This window comes from Hyperolius riggenbachi, chromosome 3, assembly GCF_040937935.1.
Source record: "Hyperolius riggenbachi isolate aHypRig1 chromosome 3, aHypRig1.pri, whole genome shotgun sequence".
Lineage (NCBI taxonomy): Eukaryota > Metazoa > Chordata > Amphibia > Anura > Hyperoliidae > Hyperolius > Hyperolius riggenbachi.
In genome coordinates this window covers 424888801-424901384 of record NC_090648.1, presented here as the reverse complement: position 1 = coordinate 424901384, position 12584 = coordinate 424888801, and the positions used below count along the sequence as shown (strand labels likewise).

The 12584-nt window shown below is 43.7% G+C and overlaps 1 protein-coding gene across 2 annotated transcripts in view; it reads left to right on the top strand.

Annotated features, from left to right (window-relative positions):
* LOC137564137 (intestine-specific homeobox-like) overlaps window positions 1-12584 on the top strand; it is a 974377-nt gene that overhangs the window by 316714 nt on the left and 645079 nt on the right. For both annotated transcript variants that reach the window (XM_068277567.1, XM_068277566.1), the window contains exon 3: window positions 5748-5873. The gene's annotated coding sequence lies outside the window, so the exon portion shown is untranslated. The remainder of the gene's footprint in view (window positions 1-5747; window positions 5874-12584) is intronic.

Below are 12584 nucleotides of genomic sequence, written 5' to 3'. Positions count from 1 at the left end.
CAAAATGCTATAAAAGGAACTTCTTCAATTCACACAAAAAAAAATCTGAATTCACGTGTTATATAATAACTGGCAAAAAATGCTTTATGACACACAAAACATGGTCCGCCTTGATATATATATACTAATTGACAAAGCATGCTGAGTAGAAATTAGCTCAAATATGAACAAAAGTCATTTTTGCATCACAATTAAAATTTTTGCGTGACTCAAATTTTTTGTGAAAATATACATTTTTGGAAGGTACACATCTTAACAAATATTAGAACTTTCTTGGAAATATGCATTCTCACGCTAATCGACTGCAATGCATTAGGCAAAAAAGGGCAAAATGTGCTCAGGCTTCAAAGCTTCATGACTGGTAAAACCTGTTCAGGCTTGAAGCATCATGACTGGCAAAACATGCACAGGCTGGAAGCATCATGATTGGTAAAATATCCTCAGACTTTAAGCACCATGATTGGTAAAACATGCTCAGGCTTGAAGCTTCATGATTGGTAAAATATCCTCAGACTCAAAGCATCATGATTGGTAAAACACACTCAGGCTCAAAGCCTCATGACTGGTCAGACATGCTCAGGTTCAAAGCATAAAACTAGCATAACATGTTCAGGCACAAAACATCACAAATGGAAATACGTGCTGAAGCTCGAAGCATCATGATTGGTAAAGCTTGCTCAGGCTCAAAGCTTCATTATTGGTAAAACATGCTCTGACTGGAAGGTTCATGACTGGTAAAACATGCACAGACTCAATGCTTCATGATTGGTAAAGCATGCTCAGTGTGATTCCTGGGGGTTATACTTTCTGACCACCCAGAGCAACACGTTTCTGAATAATGGAAGAGGCTACACAGGTTGCCCAGAGCAACTGCAGCTCTGGGCTTCTGATATCGCTACAAATAAGACACAATGGCAGCGCAGTGCGATGTTGCGCTGCCTATGGTCTGAGTAACCAGAAAAAGAACGAACAGACAGACTGACTTGACTGACTGACTGTTGCCCAGGGCGGATGCCGTCTGATCCTCTGGCTAAGTAACAAGACAGATAACAGAAAGACAGACAGTGTTTGCAAGACTAAGCGCTGCCCTAGTGATAGCAAGCATTCAGACAGGTACAAGACAGGACTATAGATTGGAGCGTAACTAGTAGCAACAGCAACTCACAGTCACGTCCACAGAAGCAGAGCAAGCAGGTTAACAACCACTCACCAGCAAGCATCCACACAGGCAAGACTACAGGAAAGAACGTAACTAATAGCAACCGCAGCCTATAGTTACATTCCCAGAAACTAGAGTAGCAGGAATACTACCAGTCACTAACGTGGTGATGGCAGAATCCAAGCTATCAGGATAGTGGACTTCACTGACCCACCGCGGATGCAGCGAACGTCCACGCATGGAAACAAGGCAATACACAATAATACAGAAAAATAACAAACGGCTCAACTAAAGGATAAATATATATTAGCAAGTCTGCATGTATATTTATCAATAAACTAGCTAAAGCACAAGTAATAGGGTCGCATAGAACTACAATAACAGATCTATACAGAGTAACAAAGTGCCCAGCAGACCAGCGTACTGGCCGCTATGTCGGGCAGAGTCTGAAATGGGAGGCAGACTTTTATGCCGGCATCAGCCAATGGATGCAGGTATGCAAATTTCCACACAGCTGAATGGTAATCATTTAATCCTGAGCTGGCTTGATTACCATTTGCTAGCTGAAAGACTATCATAACAAATGCATGCAGTACTATGCAACAGCATGCATGTAGGAAATCCAGGACTATCTGGCTGCCGCTCAACTGCAGCAAACCATAGGAGAAATCCTGACAGCATCCTGAACTGCTCTGAACTGCAGAGAGATTGCAAATGACCATAAGACTCACTGCAAATGCGCAACCGAATGCAAGCAGACAAGCCAGAACTGCCCAATTGCAGGTCCACTGCAAGCAACAGAACATGCTACAGGAGAGATCCTGACACTCAAGCTGGAAGCTTCATGATTGGTAAGGCAAGCTGCTGGGACTGGCTGCATTGTAATTGGCAAAAGAAGCTGGGGCTCATCTTTTTTTGGCATATACTGTAAGGTTCTAAATATTAATTTTATTAAGGCTCCACCAGTTACTATTGGTTTAAACCTCCAGACATCTATCTGATACCTCATACATAATGATTGCTGAATTTACTACTGTGGTACAACGTGGTTTTACATCATAAAGCATGATGGCAGTTGAGTATTTGGAGAGAAATGAGAGTTTAATTGTGAGCCAGAGCTTGATGGCAAGCTGTCCATCTTTTGGAGGGACAATATATATTTTTAAACACATTCTGCTCCTCTTTAATTCTTATTTCTCATTTGTCCCTCTTTCAGGTCTTGTGTACAGGTCTGTATGTTGGGAGGTATGACATCACTATTGTTTACATAGGAGGGTGTGATGAATGCGCGTTCATGTAAAAAAGCGCCTTGAAAAATGGGCACTGGGGATTGCCGCTAGTAGAATATTGGTAAAATTACCAATATTTTACTACTTAATTCCATTCATAAAATATTGGTAATCTTTACCGATATTTTTCTATATCTTAACCTAACCCAACTCTCACACAGTATCCTTCCTCTACCAATGCCTAAACCTAAGACCTTAACCCTCCCTCTACCGATGCCTAACCCTTAACCCTTCCTCTATCTATGCCTAACCCTTAATCCTCCCTCTACCAAAGCCTAACCCTTAACCCTTCCTCTACCTATGCCTAACCCTTAACCCCAGACTACCTATGCCTTACCTTTAACCCCGCCTAACACTTGACCACCCCCTCCTAACTTAAACCTACCCCCCCCCTCCCCACAAAGCTGCAATTTAAAGAAGGGTAACATAGCAAGTGCTATATAATGCTGAAATTTGTATATCAGGAAGCCTCAGCGCCCTCAATCTTATTGTTGAATACTGTCTAAGGCCTCATTCACACTTCGTGCACTTCTGTCCGCTTTTTTTCAGCACATCAATGTTACAGATACAAGTAGCTGAAAAAAGAGCGGACAGAAGCGCACTGGTGTGCATGAGGCCTAAGGCTACGTTCACAGTGGGCATTGCTTTCCCTGTAAAAGCAGGAAAGCAAGGAAAAAAAAGTCACACATCCCTGTTGTACAACCGTTGCATCACATACAATGAGGCATACAGTCAATGAAAAGTATGCTTCATTTTCACAGGTAAATTAGGTATTTTACGTGCAAACTACATGCAGTGTGTTGGGATTCCGCATGCCATTTGATCACACCTGACACATTGTGAATGTTGCATAGGGTTATCATTGCAGTATAACTTTTTGCTGTACAATGAATCCATTAAGTTGCACCACATGACAAAAATGTGAACATAGCCTTAGGATCAGAGAGGAGTGTCATAGACATTTTTAGCGAAACAAACATCTGACATCTGACATTAAGTGCCACTTTAGGACATGACCCGGAACACCAGCTCTGCAACATAACTTTGTTTAACCCTTTTCTTTAATAAGTAAGGTCTGTGCAAGCTTTTGCTATACTGCCACTGGAAGAGTGAGTTGCAAACCCACAATATTTCAATGGTACGGCATAGGTTTAATACTTTAAACCTGGGACCCTCAAACTACAGCTCATGGCCCACTGAGTCCTTTTTAATGGCCTAATTTCTTTTCAGAATGTTGATACTTGGTTGTGATTGTGCCAGATTGTGAATGGGGAGACCCCCAAAACATGTTGTGTATTTGCTGAATTTGTACATAAACACAAGTTTATAGAGTCAGTGGAGTTCCACTTTCATTCATCATTTTAATTGTGCCGTGAATGCAGCTCCACATTTGGAGTGATGTGGCCTGACGGACTGATATGCAACATCACCCTGGTCTTTATTTAGTTCAACTGGGTGCGCAGGAGGAGTAGTCCTGGTGCAATGAGTGATGAAGAGGCCTTCTCCTAATCGCAAATGTGGTGTCTGCCGGCACCATGGAAAACCAATGCTTCTGTAGAACTTTGACAAATATTTGGGGATCACTCTTCGTAATTGGGGGATCTATGTTTAACATTTGTCAGCAGTAAGTGCAGTCCCACAATCTTTATCAAAGTATGTGTCTTTGTCTGTGCAATGTATGGAGGGGATTGTTCTTTTTTCCTTGGCTATCCACTTTAAAGCTATTCACTTTAAAAGTTAGGACTTTGACTGAAAGAGAACCCGAGGTTGACATTTTTGTAAAACAAAACCAAAAAAATGCAACCTGATCTGGGGGGCTAGCTGGATGAACTAGCCTCAATTACTGCTGCGTTCTGCTGCCCCATGGTAAAAAATCCTCTACTTTCGCTTTTGGGGCCACGATGCTGCAACTCTGTGTGTCTCATCTCAGAGCAGAGTGCAGGGAGGCAGGGGAGAGGCAAAGCTGCCCAAGGAGGGCTAGGGAAGTAGTGTTAGGAACTGGAGTGGAAGTTTTGCAGGAGTTCCTCTCCTGCAAGGGACACTCCTACCCCTCGAGATTGCCGACAAGCTGCATGGCAGCAAATTCGGGGGTCAGCGAGGTGGGGGAGAACAGAGAGCAGCGCATAGGGGACACAGAGGCATGTCATGGACCATGGAACATGACTCTGTTTCCTACCTTTTCCCCCCTGCGTCACCTCGGATATGGTTGAAGGACACTTAAAACTATGTATTAGCAGCCTTCTCGGCTGTAGAAACAAAGGAAAAAATGCTCATGCTGAAATGTAAGGGCAAAGGGCCAAGGCTGGATTTGTACTTTTTATGCACCTAGGCGAAGCAAGTTGTGGCTGCCCTTTCTTGTGCAGTAGCGCCCCTCCCATGCCATGTGCAGCCCCCTCTTTCATGTGTATCATCCATGTACAGCAGTTCCTCTCTTTCATGAGCAGCTCCCATGAGCATCAGTTTCCCTTTTTCATGTGTTGCTCTCCATTTTCAGCCTTCTCTTTCATATGAGGCAGCCCCTCTTTCATGTCCAGATGCCTCCCTGGCCTGCAACCGCCCAAGGCCCGGGCCTTTGTGACCTTTCCAGAAAACTGGTTCTGGCAAGGGCTAAGGCCATCTACCAAATTTTTATTATAGGACTTGCTTTGCACTTAGGCCTCTGCACTCTTGCGCTGTTTCTCAGAGAGAATGGTGGGAGGGCAGTAACAGTCACATCCCCTTCCAGCAAACTCAGTAGGAGACCAGGCTGCTGCACAAAAGTCATGGCCCACTGACAGAAGACCCCAGAGATTACTCCAGATAACCCCAATTATATCACCACGCATCTTTCTCTGGGGATAATAGTGAGTTTGGCTCTTTGTCTACCATTATTCATTTGCTGCGGAGGAGTCAAAGAACCTGGGGCTGTGCTATCAGATTTGCATATTAGCAGCCTTCCCAGATGAAGGAAGAAAGACAAAAATGACTATTAGATTGTGTTCAGAGATCTGAGCTGCTCCGCTGCTAGACTTTACTGAAAGGTTTCACTTTAGTTCAGAGGGAGTTGTTCATTAAATTTTTCCTTTCAATGCTGTGTACAAGGTCCGCACTGAAGAAGGCCGTAGGTGATTCTTTGTAAGCCGAGGCAGTGAGGATAATTTAGAGCCAGATGAAGGTGCGGCGCAGTGTGTTTAACCTTTATTCAGCTGTAATGCTGAGTCTCTGCTTGTAACTGTTTTCGTCTTCTCATAATCAGCATTAATATTCCACTCTGAAACCCGTAGCAAATGAGATTTTAAATGTCTTGTCACCTCATTCAGGCCTCTTCATCATTCCATGCTCCATTTGCACGCAAGGCCTGCAGCTGAAGCTGACAAAGGGAAGGGAATTAAGAAGGAAGAATTGAGTGTGAAATGACAAAAAAAAGGTGATGAAACAGGCGTAAGGTAAGTGGATGCTTTGTATTAGACACGCTGGGCATAGAAATGAAAGGACATCGCAAGTTAAATAAAGCCTGATATAGATTTCTCAATATTTACAATAGATTAGATGTGACATGATAAAAATATAAAATCTAACAAAAATCTGTCAAACATTAAGTTCGAATGATGTTTGACTCATTCGTCAATCAAGATTTGAGCTTTGATTGGGAATTGCCATTCTATCAGCACATCAAGTAGCCTGGAGCCCAGGGGGAGGGGATGGGCAGACGAGACTGGCACAAAAGCAAGGCTCTGTAGCTTGGTATTGCAGTGAGTACAAAACCCCCTTCTCTGCCCTGCACCGACCATGTACAAGTAATGTCTGTGCATACCCAGTAAAACAAAGCACTCATGCATGCTGCTCCAACCCCTGTAGGTCATGCAGCTCCACTCCAGGCTTCTCATTCGAGAGCACAGAGGGGCGGGGAGAGATGGTAATAGGGTGGAGAGGGGCGGGGAAGGGTCACAGACCCAGGGGGGGGGGCAGAGAGCAGCATCGAGAGGACACAGAGGCATGTAATTTGGAAGGGAACATGCCTCTGTGTCCCATCTTCCCCCCCAACCCTCCTGAAATCCACCTCAGGTACATTTTAAGCCACCAGCAAGCAAGAGAATACTAAATTTGACAGTGCTTTTTCGCCAATTTTTTTCAATTGCAGGGGACTGAAAAGTTGCTTTAAACAGAACATGAAAAAATATCTTCCAGGAGAAAACTTAGGAGAAAAAGTGAATTGAAAAAAAACCATTTTGTCACATCAGCTTCTGTCTGTTGTGTTTACATGTTATATTCAAATTGACATTCTGTATTTATAAAGTATCTTCTCTTTAACAAAGCAAATAGCACTCACTAACTGTCCTTCAAAGGAGCTTAATTGAATGTAACCCCTACCACATTTATAGTCTGATATACCTATGGTAATTTAAGGCCAATTTGGGAATGGGGAAGGAGACGGCCAGGGAGAATGTACAAACTCCAAGCAGATAATGTCCAGGCCAGTAATTAAATCCAGTAGTGCGAGTCGAGAGTTCTAACCACTATGCCACCATGGTGCTCAAATTACTTTTTGATTCACCCTTGAATTTACTGCTTTCAAAGGTAATAACAAGGGGATAGTAAGAGATTTGGAGCAGTATTGGTCACCACAGCTAGTGATAATTTGCCAGTGGTCCTTCATACAGTAAAGGCACACTTTGCTGCTTGTTTCCCCCTCAGATTTGCAATGATCAGCAGGGCCAGTTCTCTCATCATGAGGCAAGGTGAAACATTTGCATCAGGCGCAGAGATTTCAGATGCAGTCTTTTTGTACTGTGTTTACCTTCCTGAGCAGGAATGAAGTGGCTGAAGTTAATCAGTTTGTTTGTCACAGACTTACAGCCAGCGTGCTATTGTGTTGAGCTGCAGCATGTCATGTGAGAACAATAAATGAAGCAGAGTAAATTGTCGGGTGCTGGGCAATCATTCCAAATCAGGGGGTGGGTGCATAACGTCACAAGTTTGCCTCAGGCAGCAAAAAGTCTAGAACCGGCCCTGATGATCAGACGTGGCAATTGAGGGAGGCAATGTTTTACAGCACCAGGAAGTGATACTGAATATATTAAGGTTCAGCTGAACAACACACTGGGCTCTCTTATCACAGCACTCTAGCCTAGCAGTGTTCCAACCAGGGATTGTGAGAGTTTCCTCTCAAAAGCATGCTTGTAGGTTAAGGTGGTCCTCTATTGAGAGGAATATGGAGGCTGACATATTTGTTTTCTTTTAAACAATACCAGTTGCCTGCTGTCCTGCTGATCATTCTGTAGCTAATCATGTCAGATTTTTGTCAGAAACCTCTAATCTGCATAGTGATCAGGGTCTATGGCTAAATGTATTAGAGACACAGGATCAGCATAACTGCCAGGCAACTTGTGGGGCTTAAATGGAAATTAATATGGCAGCTTTTATATCCCTCTCAGGGCTGGTGCACACCGAGCGCCTTTTTGGGCGTTTTCAGATCCGCTTGCGGCTGCAGATCCGCTTGGTCAATGTATCTCAATGGGGTGGTGCACACCAGAGCGGGAGGCGTTTTGCAGAAACGAATCCTCCCGGGGTGAGGCATTTTTTGGATTTCGGATGCGTTTCTGCCTCCAATGTTAAGTATAGGAAAGCCGCAAAACGCCTGTAAAACCGCTTGATAAAGCGGATTTTGATGCGGATGCGTTTTTTAGAAGAATGCGCACTTCCAGGTCAAAGTGTACTTCCTGTGTGGCAGATTTGCATGAGGGATTGTAGACTGTGCAGGAGGAAGATGGCAGCAAGGTGGTTTACCACTGAAAACTTGATAATTAAGATTGAAAACAACCCAGAACTTTTGATAAGTCATTGCCTGGATATAAAGACCACCAAAGGGCTCATGAAATCTGGAACAACATTGCCAAATAATTTCTGGGAGAAAAATGGAATACTTTGAGCCAAAAGGGCAAGGATTCTAAGAGTAAGTATATGTGTATAGAATTAATTTTTTTTTTTAATTTCATTCAGCACTTTGCCGACAATATATCATCACCCCTCCCCTAAATGACTAATTCACCAATTAGAACTTTCATTACCACAGGTCTCTGGCAAAGCTGTTCTCTCTATAGCCATCTCTCATTATAAACAGCAGGTACATGTGTGTGTATGTACTCACATGTATTATGAGAGAGGGTGCTATTTGCCACTTTAGAGTATAATGAATGACATAGACATACAACACGGTTTCAAGAATGTTTATTTGCATAATAATGATCATCAGGTAATGTAAGTAAATAGCAGCCTGCAGGTTTTTTATTTCTTAAAGTTATGGCACAAAATAATCAGCTAATCTGTCTCTGTTTTGAATGGCAGGAATGGGACCACGTAAAGTAGCTGGTGGTAAAGTTACAAGAGCACTGTTTGTAATATCCCCCGCTTCCTCCTCCATGGTCATGCTATCTAGTGTTCTCACATAATTATGCAAAATACATGTTGCCTTCACAACTGTTATAGCATACTTTGGTTGCATTTTTAGGGCAGTGTGATAAATGCGCCATTTGTTTGCAAGAATTCCAAAAGCACATTCTACTACTTGTCTGGCTTTGGTCAGGCGGTTATTAAAGAGAAGTTTTTTATGAGTCATATCTCTCTGTGCATACGGTCTCATAACATGTTCAGACAGTGCAAAAGCCTCATCAGCCACAAACACACAGGGGTAAGGTGGTTCTAGGGTGTCAGGCCAGGGGCGTGGTGGTGGTAAAGTCATCTGGCCCGTGCGAAGCTTCAAGCCAAATCGACTGTGCTGGAATACTGACGAATCATGCGAACTGCCGTAAGCGCCAACATCCACATAGATAAATTTCAAATTAGGATCCACCACAGCCATGAGCACAAGTGAAAAGAATTTCTTATAATTGTAATACAGACTGCCAGTGAATGCAGGCATAACCAGTCTGACATGTTTCCCATCCACTGCTCCAAGGCAGCTAGGGAAATCATGTTTTTCTCAAAAAAGCTGCATGTTAGCCTCCCACATAGTAACGTCAGGAGTTGGCATAAATTCTGGTTGCAGTACTTTCCAGATCAATTTGCAGGTGTCCAAAACTAAGTATCGGATTGTACTTCTTCCCATGAGGAATTGGTAATGAAGTGCTGCATATGAATGCCCTGTTGCCAGAAATCTGCAAAAGGAAGAACAAAACATGTATGTTTATTTTTATTCCTAGTTGGCCTCCTGCGGACAAGATGGAAGTCGGTCAGAGACAGTTACAAAAAGGAGATTGAAAAGCAATATCATGAATCCAAAAGTGGGTCGGGAAGTTCACAGCGAACAAAATACAAATATTGTGGCATATTAGAATTTCTACGAAAACATCATGAAGCGGCTGAGTAAGTATGGCGTAAATGTTAACCTATTGCAATGTTTGACAACTTGGCCACTAGAACAGTAAAGGAAGTAGTAGCCCCAGAATGCAATTAAGTAGTGTTTAACGCATAATCTGCCATCACTCTACCAAAAATATTGGCGGACGTAGCTTAATGTAAGCATGGCATAGGTCCTGTTTAAAGTGATTATTACATGACAGGAATCTGGACTGTTCCTCACCCAACATAACAGTTGCCTGACAGTCCTGTTGATATGTTTGGCTGCAGTAGTGTCTGCATCACACATCTGTAACACACATCTACCTAAAACATTGCTAGTTTACTCAGTGCTGTTTTGCTCTATGCTTGTTCAGGGGCTGTGCCTAAAAGCTATGTACACAAATTATCACAAAAATAGACAGGCAACTGCTATTGTTTTGCAATGAAAGATGCATAGCATTGTGCGAATATATTTTCTGTGACATCCATGGCCACTATTCCAATAACTAATTTTGTGCTTTTCCCTTACCAAAGAACTGAAGATAGCCTACCACCTGATCCTGAGGAGGACGATGTAGAGGTGACCCCGCACACCAACAGTGATGTTGAAGTGGAAGAAAACACTACACAGGATGGTGACACTGCTACAGTGGAAGACAGTGACTCTACTACACCAGATCACACAACACACAGCCCAGCGAGTGTTCGGACACGCACAACTGTCAGGTGTAGTAGAGGTGTGAGGCTAGCTACACAAGGCAGGAGAATAGGAAGAGGTATGAGCAAGGCTGAATACGATCAGAAGCTGATTAGTTCAATAGAAAAGGATCATATGGAGAAGCGAGAGGAAGAAATGAAACAACTAAAAGAGCCATGCACACAGTATCTTTTAAGTTTGGTGCCACTATTACAAAAAGTACCTCCTGATAAGCAATGGGCAGCCAGACATGCCATCTCTGAGACACTGGGGAGATTCTTAGTACCTGAGAGCCGTGCAGATGACAATGTGCACAACTACTTGCAGCAACCACACCTGCCTGCTTCTAGTCAACAATATAATGCATACCCACAACTCTCTTACCATATGCAACGTAGTTATGACCCACCGCATTACCCACCAATGCATATGCCAAACATGCCATATGGTCAACAGCCTCATTACTCTATGCCTCCACCTTAGCGCCCTGATCAAGGTAGTCGGTTTCAAACATCATCTATACACAGTGACTCTTCAGTGTACACTGATTTAACATCTCATAGCCAGCCACAGACAAATGCTGATTCAGCTACACCTGCTTACAATCATGGCCCTGGTAGTATGTGTGATTTGCTATCACAACATGACTAGTACTTTTGTTATTTGCTCTTTTATGTTTTGTTTAATGCTCTGATTTTGTCCTTATTTTACATTACCTCAATGTTATGAGGAGTCGTTCAGTTGGTGTAATTGCTAGGCGAAAGTTAGTGTCTTGGCGTTGAAGGGCATCCTTCAGTTTGGACAAAAGGACATCAAAACTGGAAAAAAATAGCATGCTTATGTTCAGATATACTGGTGTTTGTTATATAAACATTTTTCATTTGTGGCATATTACTTTTGTTGATGAAAGGCAAGTATGGCCAACACATGTCCAAAATCATATTTGGCCAGAAGAACAAAGCATTAAAGGTAAAGATTTTGTTCCAACATTGCTTCATTACTGTGTCCCATATGCTGATTGTTGCCTGACAGTCATATACTTAATGAAGTATGCTCCAGGAGTATGTAAGGTCATAATATGCTACAAATCTTATGTGTAAACTAGGGATATATACTATAGTAGTTACTTGATTCAGAAAATGAGATGGAGGCCTTATGCATTGAATGCATAACACACCAGGATCAAGTATAACAGTAATTTGGTTAGCTCATGTATACACCTGATTGATTAATGTGTTGTATTTATGATTTCAGTCAAACACAGTTAAGCAGGGGTGCCTCTGGCCTTTCTGTCACCCCAGGCGGGAAAATCTGTGGCGCCCCCCCTCCTCCTTTTTTATTTTTGCCAATGTGCTTTCTTTGTATGCCAGTGCGTCCACCCGGCTGTGCACAGCAGCCACTGCCAGGAGCATTCTGCCACAATTACTTCAGAAGTATCACTGAACGCTCCAGGCAGAGGCTTTTGTGCACAGCCAGAGAGAAGAGCTGACCTACAGAGAGCATGGAGTCCACAAAGTAACTGCCTCCAGTCATAGCCACAAACAGGAATAAGTGGCACCAGGGTGGGGAGCCTATCCAAACAGGGAACTTAAAGAGAACCCGAGGTGGGATTTAATTATGTTAGTGGGGCACAGAGGCTGGTTGTGCACACTAACACCAGCCTCTGTTGCCCCATGGTGTGCCTCCAGGACCCCCCTGCGCGCCGCTATACCCCCCGCAGTGCTGGCGACACACAGCGTGTCGCCAGCACAATGTTTACCTCTCGCCTGTCTGTTAGCGCCGCTCCCCTGCCTCCTCAGTATCGGCGCTACCCGCCCGCGTCACTTCCCTCCAATCAGCGGGAGGGAAGGGACACAGGCGGGTAGCGCCGATACGGAGGAGGCGGGGGAGCGGCGCTGATAGACAGGCGAGAGGTAAACATTGTGCTGGCGACACGCTGTGTGTCGCCAGCACTGCAGGGGGTATAGCGGCGCGCAGGGGGGTCCTGGAGGCACACCATGGAGCAACAGAGGCTGGTGTTAGTGTGCACAACCAGCCTCTGTGCCCCACTAACATAAGTAAATCCCACCTCAGGTTCTCTTTAAGGTATTAGGGCCCAAGAGTACATACTTTGATAAATAAA